The 12,534-nt window shown below is 32.2% G+C and overlaps 1 protein-coding gene across 3 annotated transcripts in view; it reads right to left on the bottom strand.

Moving 5' to 3' along the window:
- Positions 1-12,534, bottom strand: part of LOC134268323 (monocarboxylate transporter 9-like) — an 82,090-nt gene that overhangs the window by 5,199 nt on the left and 64,357 nt on the right. The window contains exon 2 of one of the 3 annotated variants that reach the window (XR_009992336.1): positions 2,502-2,655. The exons of the other annotated variants lie outside the window; for them this stretch is intronic. The gene's annotated coding sequence lies outside the window, so the exon portion shown is untranslated. Of the gene's footprint in view, positions 1-2,501; positions 2,656-12,534 lie in introns of those variants that run through there. 3 annotated transcript variants of the gene reach the window in all.

Genomic DNA, 12,534 nt, shown 5'->3' with positions numbered 1-12,534 from the left:
AAATCACATACTAAACCTGCTTTTGTATTAACTTATGTAAAAATGTTTAAAAATTTCGTCATCAGCTAAGTTGAAACAAGAAAACAAACGAATACAATAGGCCTAATTTAAAAAAAAAAAAAAAAAAAAAATTTATGAAGGATAATAAACACAAAATAACAAATTAATAAATCATAATAAAAGTAAAAAAAAAAACAGCAACAGGTTAGAGCATGAAAGCTGAAAGAAAAGAATAACATAACAAAACACATGATCGATTTCAAATTACAGAACTGTTAACCTTCAAGAATTACCTTAACAAAAAGGTGATACATGTAGATGTGTTAAACAGAGTGTTTCTTTGTATTATACTCTCTTTCTTTTTAATTTTTTCTTCAAAAATTATTTTCTACAAATTAAGAAAAAAAAATATTTTTTGAAGAAAAAATAAAACAAAACATATTACAAGAATAAACATGTAATTACCATCATTTACAATGCAATGTACATTTCAACTCTTTATCTAAAAAAAAACACTTTGTTAAGAGAAGCAGTAACAATAAGGTTTATTTCTAAATAAAATATTGAAAAAAAGAAAGATTTTTTTTTTTCAAGAAAATTATCCTGAGAGCAAAATAAAATTTTTCATGTTAGATTTGGGACTGCATTTTATTGTCCACATCCCGTCTTAAATGAAAATGGAATCTTCAATAGATGCTTCAATAAAAGCTTTGGTCTTTGTTGGTACATAGTCCCTCAAAAGAATGGAAACCTCGGAAATCTTATGTAGACAGGTTATGGACATATGGACACAAATTAAGTTTTGAACTCTACGATTTCTTATTCCAATTATTGAGAAATATTTCTACGATTTTATGGTGCCTGGAAATACTAAACACTTCTTCAAATTAAAAAAATTATAGGCAATACGAGCTAAATCTACATTTATGTTAATTTTTCTTTAATCAAATTATAAAAAATGAAAGGATTTTCATAATTTTATCTATGGTAAAAACTCCTAGTAATGTATGCTGACCTCCTGTGTGAAAACATCTTATGGCACTATGATTTTGAATTGAAACTATCTTAGAAAAGTATCAGTGGGAAGGGTACATCGAGAGGTTGTGTAAATGTACGTGTTCGTAGCCTTAAAAATGTCAAAAGAAATGTGACAAAATCATTTTGGCTGAGAAAAAACAATCGTTTTTATAGTAATATAATAATTAGATAAACAGATTATCTGTTGATTTTTTTTTTTAATTTTTTATTATTATTTTAAGATATGGTCGTATTTTGTTGGAAAATTATTCATAAAAACATCATCATAGTGCAGGGCATACAATACTTAAAAATATAATTTGCATTTACTAATTAAGTTACTCTCTACTAAAATTTATATTCTTTATAGTTATTGTTAAAAAGACATAATAATATATTATTTTTAAAAAAAATCAGCACCCTTATATACTAGTATTACTAAAATTGAGAACTAGAGAAAGATTATAATCACACACCTAGGAATTTTAGAAAATAAAATTTATTTGATACTGGGGATTTGGAAGACCAATTTCATTTTATACACAAATGTCCAAAATATGGCAATTTGAGGGAAAAATCATCAAAGGACATATAATTGTATGATTTACATCATCGCAATAAAAAAAAAATTGCGTTGCTTGGCATACGATCATGTTTTGAAATATTGATCTTTCTGTCGATTTTTAAATCAGTTAATAAAAAACGATTTTTATCGTTTGCAAGGTCTTGAAAACAGTCGATGATATTGAAATTTTCAGTGACCTACGTCCCTAGATTAATTAAGTAAAAAATCCAATTGATTAGAGCCTCTTTTCTAGCTTCTCCTCCTCCTCATTCCCTGATAAAAGTGAATACATGTATAAATCGGTGTAAATAGATATAACCTGAAAATATCTTTTTATTTGACTATAATTCCCAACAGATTCGCAAATCGAATATAAAACTAGAGGATATCGCCTATGAACAGCTGATTTTAGTTGTGATTACCGTTAAGTAGCATGTTTGTTTTAGATCAGTGTATTTTTAGATTTTTGAAAATCTTTATTTTTTTAAATTATTTTTTGAATTGATTTCAAAGTGGTAATATATTCAACTCTTACTCATTCTGTACCAAATGAAAGTTTCTAAATATTACGCGGTATGAAATATTAAAGGATTTAAAATTTTGGGTTTAGCTCTTGCATTTTACTTTGTCTATGTGCCCCCTCCCACCAACTACTTGAATAGGTGAACATGTACCTTTTTCGCATTTTAACAACATTGTCTTTTTACGAATTTATGAATTACTATAGTAACTGTTTAAGGAATGAATTCAGTAGTTTAATTTAGCAAAGTTATACTGTATAACCTGGGCTTGGGTTATTTAAGCTTTAAATGTCAACTGCGAATAGATTTGTAGTCAAAAAATTAAGAAAAGACACTGGTACGGCCGATTAAACCATCCATAATAGCAACTTAAGAATGTTTTTTTTTAATGTTTTTATTCCCCTTTATCGGTTGATGTTATGACATATGTCTCGGACCGCCGAAAACAGTCTTTCACTGGAACAACCATCAAAACGAGTCCACTAAGCAGAGTAGCCGCCCCTGCCAGGTAATACGCCATGTTGTAGGAACCTTTTGTCTGTACTAGATAACCTTTGTGGACCAGAAAGATGAATTAGTTGTTTTTATACTCTATGAAATGTTCATATTTTATTTCCAACAGCAGTCATGGAAATAACTATGAATAAGCAAACTGATCATTCAAATCTAAACATATTCCAAATATATATGGTCAAAAACATTAAACAGTTGATAATATGGTCTACCTCTTTCACGTATTCTATTTTCATATTTAATTATAATCTGATTGAAAGCTTTTATTTTTCGCTGAATATTTGCATTTAAACACATGTACAATGATAATGGCAGTACATGTATTTGCATTATTTGTGGAAGAATCAATGCATAAATTTCAGTTAAATACTAGTATCGGAACCTGATGTCTGAAGTGAGGTACATTTTATATACATGTATTTGCATAACTCACGGAAACATAAAAACATCTAAGTATAGAGGTTTTAGACTTTTAAGTACATGTACCTCCTAAAGGTGGTCCTACGAACGTTCCCGCTCCGCAGGCTAGGGTCAGATATCCCATGCCTTCCCCAAGCAGTTCACTTCCAACGAAGTCAGACAAAAGAATTACCAACAATCCGAGGAATGTCCCGAAACTTATTCCATACAAAGAATTCAAAATGACAAATGCCTCCATTGTGTGAAATAGCGGTACTGAAAAAGCAAGGAGACAGAAGCCCGATACAAAATTTGTGGCCATGAACAACAGACATCGGTTGAATTTTCGATGGTTTCCCAGAATTCCACCAATAACGGAACCAACTACCATTGCGCCTTGAGCAATGGATACGAGTGATGCTGCTTGGGTCACATCAAGACCAACTTTCGTGTAATAATCCGGTCCAAGAAGAAGGTGCACAGAAGCACCAAAATTCCACAAAAGATTGTTTACCATATAAATAACAACGGTAAGTTAGTAATTAGTTTCATCGCTCTTGACTTTTCTTCTGGTGGTTTCTTTCTCTGTCTTTTCGTAATTTTCTTAGAAAAATCTAGTATACCCGAATAATTGTTCTTAGATCTCCAATTTTGATAATCCATGCCTCCATTTATTTCAGTGATTGTATAAATTGTGCTCTCAGTGAAATCATTGTTATTGGTGATATTCTTCGTTTTTAATTTTTTCCATGATCGTTGAACCGGCGACTCCCTCATAAGACCAGAGAGTAGCACGGTGTGTAAATTCACTGCTGCGAGAATAAAAAACGAACCTCTCCATCCGAACACCTCAATTAGAAGTTCAATCAAGTGTGGAAATACAACACCACCAAGCGAGGAACCGGAAGTGACGATTCCTGTAACCAGGTCTTTGTTTTTATCAAACCACAGACCAGATAAAGTGTGAGAAGGAAGATACAGTAAACAGAAGCCAATACCTAAAATGAATAAATACACAAATAATCCAACACAGTAAGTAGTGAGTTAAATGACCACAAAGTATTTTACCTCAGCGGGGAAGTAAATGGTTTTCACTGATTAAAAATACTACATGTATTACAGGAATAAAACTATTTCATTATGAGTGGCAACGTGTTTCACTATAATTTGACTGCAGCAAAAATAATTTTGTTGAGTAAAAAAAAATAATTGTGATTAGCAAGACCATGATTGAATTAAATCGACATTAAGCAATTATAAAAAAAACATTCTTCCGAGTAAAGTGTGAGATTATAAAATTATGTAAAATTGATCTCTAGATCTTATAGCAATTTCTTTTCTTACGAATGCCTATTGCATGCTCATATTCATTTTTGTGCTTTGTTGATTTCTCCATAAAATACATTGATATCAATTGGACATCTTGATTTAATTATCCAAAGAACAAAATTATTAAAATACGAGGGTTGTCCGTCAAGTTCGTGGACAAGCTAAAATTAAGTAAAAGGTGTGTCATTTATATTTATTATCAACATATTTTTAATCCTTTACTTACCGGTACTTTGAATTGAAAAATGTATTTTTTTTTCAAATGTTAAATTACAATTATGGTTTCATAATTAGACTTGGAATGGAGACCCGGAGCACCGCAAAATTTTAATTAAAATTTATTTATTATTTTTATAAGTTATAATTGTATTTTATAAAATTCTGCTAAAATCTTGCTGACTTTTACATTGTCAGGTTGACAGAAGTCATCACATCAAACTTGCAAAAATTGAACGTTCAAAGTTTCAAAATGGCTGAGCAATCAAAGTTAGAACATAATAAGACAGGATCGGAACTGTTCAAAGAATGGACGTTCTCGGAATAGGTGGAGCAGTGGTCAGTGATAAAATTCTGCGTAGACATCGGAAAAACATTAACAAAGACCAATACATCCTGTAAACAATCGGGAAAACATAGTTAAAGAAGCTGTTCATTAGTATTTAAGAACCATGTCATATTTCCGGACAGAAGGAACAGTTTACAGGATGACATGCTTGTAGGAAAACTATCATTCCGAGATTGCAGTGCTGTAAAAAATGAATTTCATAACGTGATTACCGTATTTCCGTAAATAAAACCGTTTTACGCGGATGGAGGTTGAATGATTGGATGATATGAGACAGACATTTTTTATCTGATAAAAATATATCTATGTTTGTTTTTGTTGAAAACTTGCATGATATTAATAAAATGAAACATGAATTTAATAAAAATGATAGTTTCATATATTTTATCAATGTTTGTCAGTATTTATCAATGTTGTCCACGAACTTTACGGACATCCCTCTTATATTTAGTACATGGATATGAAATTTGTATATATGTGTTTCTTTTTTTAAAATTGAAACCACAGAACTCGGACTTGTTTGCTGAAACACCCTGCTTGTACTCGTTACATGTTAGCTGCAATAATGTAGCCATCTCCGATTTTTTAATCTGATATTTTCTGGAGAGGGCTATAATTCCACAGCATCTCCGTAATTATGCAATATATTTTTTAATACGGGCGACTGCAGGCAAAATAAATTGTTTTTTACAACTTAATTACTTCTAAAAAGACGAAATTTTTATTTACTGTCATCAACATAGCCCGTTAAACGCGAAAACCAAAAAAATCTGCTTGTCATCAGATGCCAAGACAGTCCTCGCATGATGCACTGAGACTTGAGCTTGATCATAACTGCGTAGTAAAGTAGATTTTAGGGATAAGTAAATGACTGTGCTGTATGGCATCACTAGTCATCGATAAATAAAATATTCCATGTGACTATTTCCGGATATAGCGATGTTTATGTCCCCATAAATCTTAAGTGTCAACGGCTGTCCCCACTGGTTGATTTAACGTTACGTTTCATTAGTTTCCAATATAATTTGTTGTTTTTGTTTGCTGATACATTACAAAAATATTTGCGGTCTGACGAGTGAAAGGAGAAGGGGGTTGGTTTTAATCAGACTGCAAAATTTGATAATTAATAGTGTTGGCAACGAGTACCCGGTTAACCGTCGAACGATGCGAGTATCAGTTAGTAAAACTGCTATTCGGTTACTCGGAAAAAAAATGCATCTTAAACAGTAAATAACTAAAAAATGAAATGTTAATTTGTTTATAAGCGTATATATAAACATTTCTCTATTAACTAATACGATCCATTTGTTTTGATTGGTTTTTACACTTAATTGATAGCTTTGATTGCAAGCAGGTTATACAAGTTTTGAAGACCCGAGTTATAATGGATATGTAAAGTTAGCTACTAGTAACTGGCTACTAGTAGCTGGCTACGACAAGTGGTAAAGTTAGCTACTAGTAGCTGGCTACAAAAAGGAAGTAAATTTAGCTACTAGTAACTGGCTACGAGAGGTATGTAAAGTAGGCTACTAGTAACTGGCTACTAGTAGCTGGCTACGACAGGTATGTAAAGTTGGCTACTAGTAACTGTCTACTAGTAAATGACTTGAACCTTATAAAAATAACCGTCTAGTATCTTTTGTGTAAAATTATGCAAACTTGGGATACAAATGTTGATATTCTTGAAGTAGCTGGAATTTTACACCGCTGATAACAACTTATAGTGTTAAAAAAACAAACTCTGAGCTTTTCAACATAATCTGGCACTGAAGTTACTAAGATATCGGTAGTAATAAACTCAGCTACTAGTACGTTTTGTCACGAATTATTCAATTTGGGAGACAAATGTTGATATTTTTAAAGTAGCTGGTTTGTTACCTCGCTGATATCAACTGATATTGCTGACAAAAATAATCTCTAGGATATTCCACATGATCTGGCAGTAAAGTTACCAAGATATCGTTAGTAATGAACTCAGCTACTGGTACCTTTTGTTTCAAATTATGCTATTTTTGGAGACATATGTTGATATTTTTGAAGCAGCTGGTTTGTTACCTCGCTGATATCAACTGATATTGTTGAAAAAAATAATCTCTAAGATATTCAACATGATCTGGCAGTAAAGTTACCAAGATATCGTTAGTAATGAATTCAGCTACTGGTACCTTTTGTGTAAAATTATGCTATTTTTGGGAAAAAAATGTTGATATTTTTGAAGTAGCTGGTTTTTTACCTTGTTGATATCAACTGATATTGCTTTTAAAAATTTTCTCTAAGATATTCCACATGATCTGACAGTAAAGTTACCAAGATATCTTTAGTAATGAACTCAGCTACTAGTACATTTTGTTTCAAAATATGCTTTTTTGGAGACAAATGTTGATATTTTTGAAGTAGCTGGTTTGTTACCTCGCTGATATCAACTGATATTGCTGATGAAAAAAACTTCTGCAATATTCCACATGATCTGGCAGTAATGTTACCAAGATGTCGTTAGTAATGAACTCAGCTACTAGTACCTTTTGTTTCAAATTATGCTATTTTTCGAGACAAATGTTGATATTTTTGAAGTAGCTGGTTTGTTGCCTCGCTGATATCAACTTATATTGCTGATAAAAATAATCTCTAAGATATTCCACATGATCTGGCAGTAAAGTTACCAAGATGTCGTTAGTAATGAACTCAGCTACTGGTACCTTTTGTTTCAAATTATGCTATTTTTGGAGATAAATGTTGATATTTTTAATGTAGCTGGTTTGTTACCTCGCTGATATCAACAGATATTGCTGATAAAAATAATCTCTAAGATATTCAACATGATCTGGCAGTAAAGTTACCAAGATATCGTTAGTAATGAACTCAGCTACTGGTACCTTTTGTTTCAAATTATGCTACTTTTGGAGACATATGTTGGTATTTTTGAAGTAGTTGGTTTTTTTACCTTGTTGATATCAACTGTTATTGCTTATAAATATAATCTCTAGGATATTCCACATGATCTGGCTGTAAAGTTACCAAGATGTATTTAGTAATGAACTCAGCTACTGGTACCTTTTGTTTCAAATTATGCTATTTTTGGAGACAAACGTTGATAATTTTGAAGTAGCTGGTTTGTTACCTCACTGATATCACCTGGTATTGCTGATAGAAATAATCTCTAGGATATTCCACATGATCTGACAGTAAAGTTACCAAGATATCGTTAGTAATGAACTCAGCTACTTGTACCTTTTGTTTCAAATTATGCTATTTTTCGAGACAAATGTTGATATTTTTGAAGAAGCTGGAGTTTTGCACCGTTGATCTCCACTAATATTGTTGAAAAAAACGATCTCTGTTCTTTTCAACATGATTTGGTGCTGATGTTACTAAGATATTGTTAGCAATAAACTCAGCCACTAGTACCTTTTGTTTAAAATTATTCAATTTCTGGATACAAATACATGTACAAGGAAAAAACATCTCTTGTTTGTAAAAAATTGTGTTTCCGGGGTCTTCACCCCGGACTCCAGCTAGGGCCTTGAAGAAGTGTCCGAAAAATCCATTCTCTTCAATCAGCTCATGCAGTCTGAGAGAGGAACGAGTGATAACTCTGCATTGGTCAGTGGAGATTGTGAAAAATCGGAAATACCCGAAAGTATGACGTCAAATAAAAGAATCCTTGACCTAGGACGCTGAATAAAATCGCTGCTTGTATTTTTTTTCCGAAGTACGAGGGGTGATCAAAAAGTTCGCGAACTAATTGAATAACTTCCATAGAAAAAACAATATTTAGTGTCAATGTTGACTATATTTTAAATTAATCCTTTCCGATTTTAATGCACATCAACCACCGTTCTAAGCATGTGCAAATCACGCGATATTGGCGATCACATGACCCCTTCCGCAGCGTTCTGTCACAAAAGTTGAAAGATTTTTCTGATTTTTATATTTCTTTCCATGTTAGTTAATTTTTATGACAAGAACAGTTCATTTATCAGAAATGATCAAATCCCGGCAATAGAATGGGTGGATAAAACTATCCTTTCCAAAAATAAGCATGGAGACCATTAAAACACAAATCTTCTGTCTGGGGAGAGATTATTCAAGGTGGATATGGAAAGGGTGCCTCCTTTTTATAATATCTAATATGTTTAAAATCTAAAGTAAACGATATCTTCTGTACTGAGTATTTAATAATTATATTATTGTTCAAATAAAATGTAAAGTGTAAATTGGAGGTCTTTGGTAGCAAATTGCTTCAGTAAAAACACATATCTTTTCAAACTTGCCTTCTCTGCGCAAGATGACAAGTATCATTTTTAACCATCTGCCTTCCTTCACTAAAACAATCAATCCAATCATTAATTAATACGCAGTATATAGGAACTCGTTTATCTTAATAAACTGTGTACAAATTATTATTTGATACTGCAGAAGGATTTCTAAGATATACCATAAAATATCCAGTCCTTTGTTGAACAAGCTCGACTGAGACAACCATTTTTCGTCACAACTGACCTAAATAGTGACGTCATTTTCACATTGTGACGTCACAAACAAGAAGAAAAACTTCATTCAGCATACGCTATTTGTAAATATCATATGAATATAAACAAGTTAATTGATGCAAAGCATCAAATCGGCCGCTAACATATTTAACATGTTAACATGTCAAAAAGTACTTTCACAATTCAAAGCATTCATGAAAGAAAAGAACAGGATATTCAAAGCTGAAATAATGATCATTTTCATTTCAGGCCGTCTTCAAAGCAAAATAAATAGATAAATATTTTTAGAAATTTGATAGAAATTTGAGTATCATGCCTGCTATTCAATCCAATTCAATGAATAAAATATATTTTAAACTAGAATTTTCAGTGCATTTGCTCATCCAATGGATTTATCGATATAAAAAAGTCTATGATGAATATGCATGGGCGTCGGAAGCAAATCGAAAGTGGGTGGGTGGTGGGGGTGAACTAAACCGACAAAAAATGGTAAAGCCCATTTTCAATGCCTATATGTTTATATTTGCAAAAAAGTGGGGGAGCTACCCCCCCCCCCCCCCCCCCGGTTCCGACGCCTATGATATGAGAAATTATTGTCATCAAAATGAAGACGTATGCCTTTCAAGATATACCACGTGCTGATACCCTGGTTATTTGTCACGTGATAATGCCTTCATATATGGTTTTTGCAGAGTAGGCTATGCTGCATGGTGCGGTGCAAAATGTATAAAATAATCTTTGTGTCATTTGCAGCTGTAGCATTTTCAAACAAGTTTTTACTAGTAAAGCAACTTTTCAATTTTTTATTCACCATGCACTTTTACCACGTGCACGTCATTATTATCCGGAAAATCATAACGATTTCCTTTCATATCTTACACACTCCCTGGATGGGGAGTACCTATTGTAAACTCTTTTTATTTAACCATAAATTATCAATTATCTGATACCAAATGTTAATGAAATTGAAACAAAATAACAACGATTAAAACTTAATTTAAAACAAGTTTTTGAAATATTTTACTCATGATTTTATACATGTTATCATTTGAAAATTATTTTACTGAACTAATAAAATAATAACATCTCATTTCCCCATGTGCACTTTCTAACACAACCACAAATAGATCGGCCGCTGCTGCGGCCGATAATATGCTAAAAGGTACCAGTAGCTGAGCTTATTACTATTAATATCTTGGTAACTTTAGTTCCAAATCAAGTGTGGAAGAGCTCAGAGATTGTTTTTTTAAACAAAATCAGTGGATATCAGCGGTGTAAAAATCCAGCTACTTCTATAATATCAACACTTCCATGAAAAAATTGCATAATATGAAAAAAAGGTACCAGCAGCTGAGTTTATTACTCCTGATATCTTTTTAACTTTATGGCAAGATCATGTGGAAAATCTGAGAGATTGTTGTTATAAGCAATATCAGTTGATATCACAATGTAAAAATCCAGCTACGTCAAGAATATTAACATTTGTTTCCCAAAATTAGCATAATTTGAAACAGAAGGTACTAGTTGCTGAGTTTATTACTGCAGATATCCTAGTATCTTCAGTGCAAGATCATGTTGAAAAACTTAGAGAGATTGCTTTAAAAACAATATTAGTGGATATCAGCGGTGTAAAAATCCAGCTACTTCAAGACAATCAACATTTGTATCCCAAAATTGCACAATTTTAAACAACATGTTGCTACCTGTACCTTATGTGTAAAAATATCCTATTTTTGGGAGACAGATGTTGATATTCTTTGTTCCTTTTGTTTAGAATTATGGTATTTTTGTCCCAAAACGGCAAAACAGCACAATTTTTAACAAAAGGTACTAGTAGCTGAGTTTATTACTACTTGTAACTTTAGTGTCAGATCATGTGGAAAAGCTCAGAGATTGTTTTTATCAGCAATATCAGTGTATATCAGGGATGTAAAAATCCAGCTACTTCATGAATATCAAGAGTTGTCTCCGAAAATACCATAATTCTAAACAAAAGGTACTTAAAGCTGAGTTTATTACTAACGATATCTTGGTAACTTTAGTGCCAAATCATATGGAAAAGCTTTGAGATTGTTTTAATTAGCTCATCTGAGCCGAAGGAATTAATGAAAATTTGTAGGCATGTTTTAAAAATCTTCTCAAGAACGACTGTGCCAGGATAGATGAAACTAAAGGCGAAAAATCCTCAGGTAGTGTTGCTTCAAGTTTGTTCAAATCATGACCCACGGGGTAGGGCAGGGCAAAAATGGCCGACCAAATTTTTACATAGAAATATATAGGTAAATTCTTTGAAAATCTTCTCAAGAATGACAAAGCCAGAATTCATCATATTTATATGGAAGCATCCTCAGATAGTGTAGATTCACGTTTGTTCGAATCATGACCCTCGGGGTAGGGCGGGGCAAAAATGGCCGACCAAAGTTTTACATAGAAATATATAGGAAAATTCTTTTAAATCTTCTTCTTATGAATGACAATGCCATAATTCATCATTTTTTTTATGGAAGCATCCTCAGGTAGTGTAGATTCAAGTTCGTTCAAATGATGAGCCCCGGAGGTAGCATAAGTTTAACATAGAAATATATAGGAAAATTCTTAGAAAATCATCTTCTTAAGAATAGCAAATGCATGATTGATCATGGAACTACTTTTGGATTTAAACTTTTCAATATTAAACCAAGAATAAGGCATAGTTTCAATACAAATTAAGGCCTATATTTTTCTAAAATAGGAATGTAATATGTAAAAAAAAAAAATCATTCTTTCTGAATCATAGGAATTCCCTGCAGTAAGAATACACAAACCGTTTTTCTCATGTGACCTCCTGAATGCTAATTGTGACGTCATTAACTTACACATTTTCCGGTATTTTCTTAAAAAGTTGCAAAACACATCAATTTTTAGTGGAATTTTCTTTCAGAAAACATACTCTGCCACCGTCGCTTAGAAAGATTTTAAGATATGTGATTTTTCATAGCATTTTACATTACATATCCAAAAATTAAAGCGGGCGACCTTGGCACACACTATTTTCCAAAGGAAAATTAGCACAGAAATGAGTCATTGTGGGGCTTTTCTGTATTCAACTTAGACATGTATCAAATTAATGACGTCATATTTCCAGAAAGACCCTCC

Source organism: Saccostrea cucullata, unplaced genomic scaffold, assembly GCF_032062105.1.
Source record: "Saccostrea cucullata isolate Sc308-1 unplaced genomic scaffold, CSIRO_AGI_Scuc_v1 ctg2000, whole genome shotgun sequence".
In the NCBI taxonomy this organism is placed as follows: domain Eukaryota; kingdom Metazoa; phylum Mollusca; class Bivalvia; order Ostreida; family Ostreidae; genus Saccostrea; species Saccostrea cuccullata.
The sequence above is the reverse complement of the archived record's forward strand: the minus strand, read 5'-3'. Positions and strand labels throughout refer to the sequence as shown.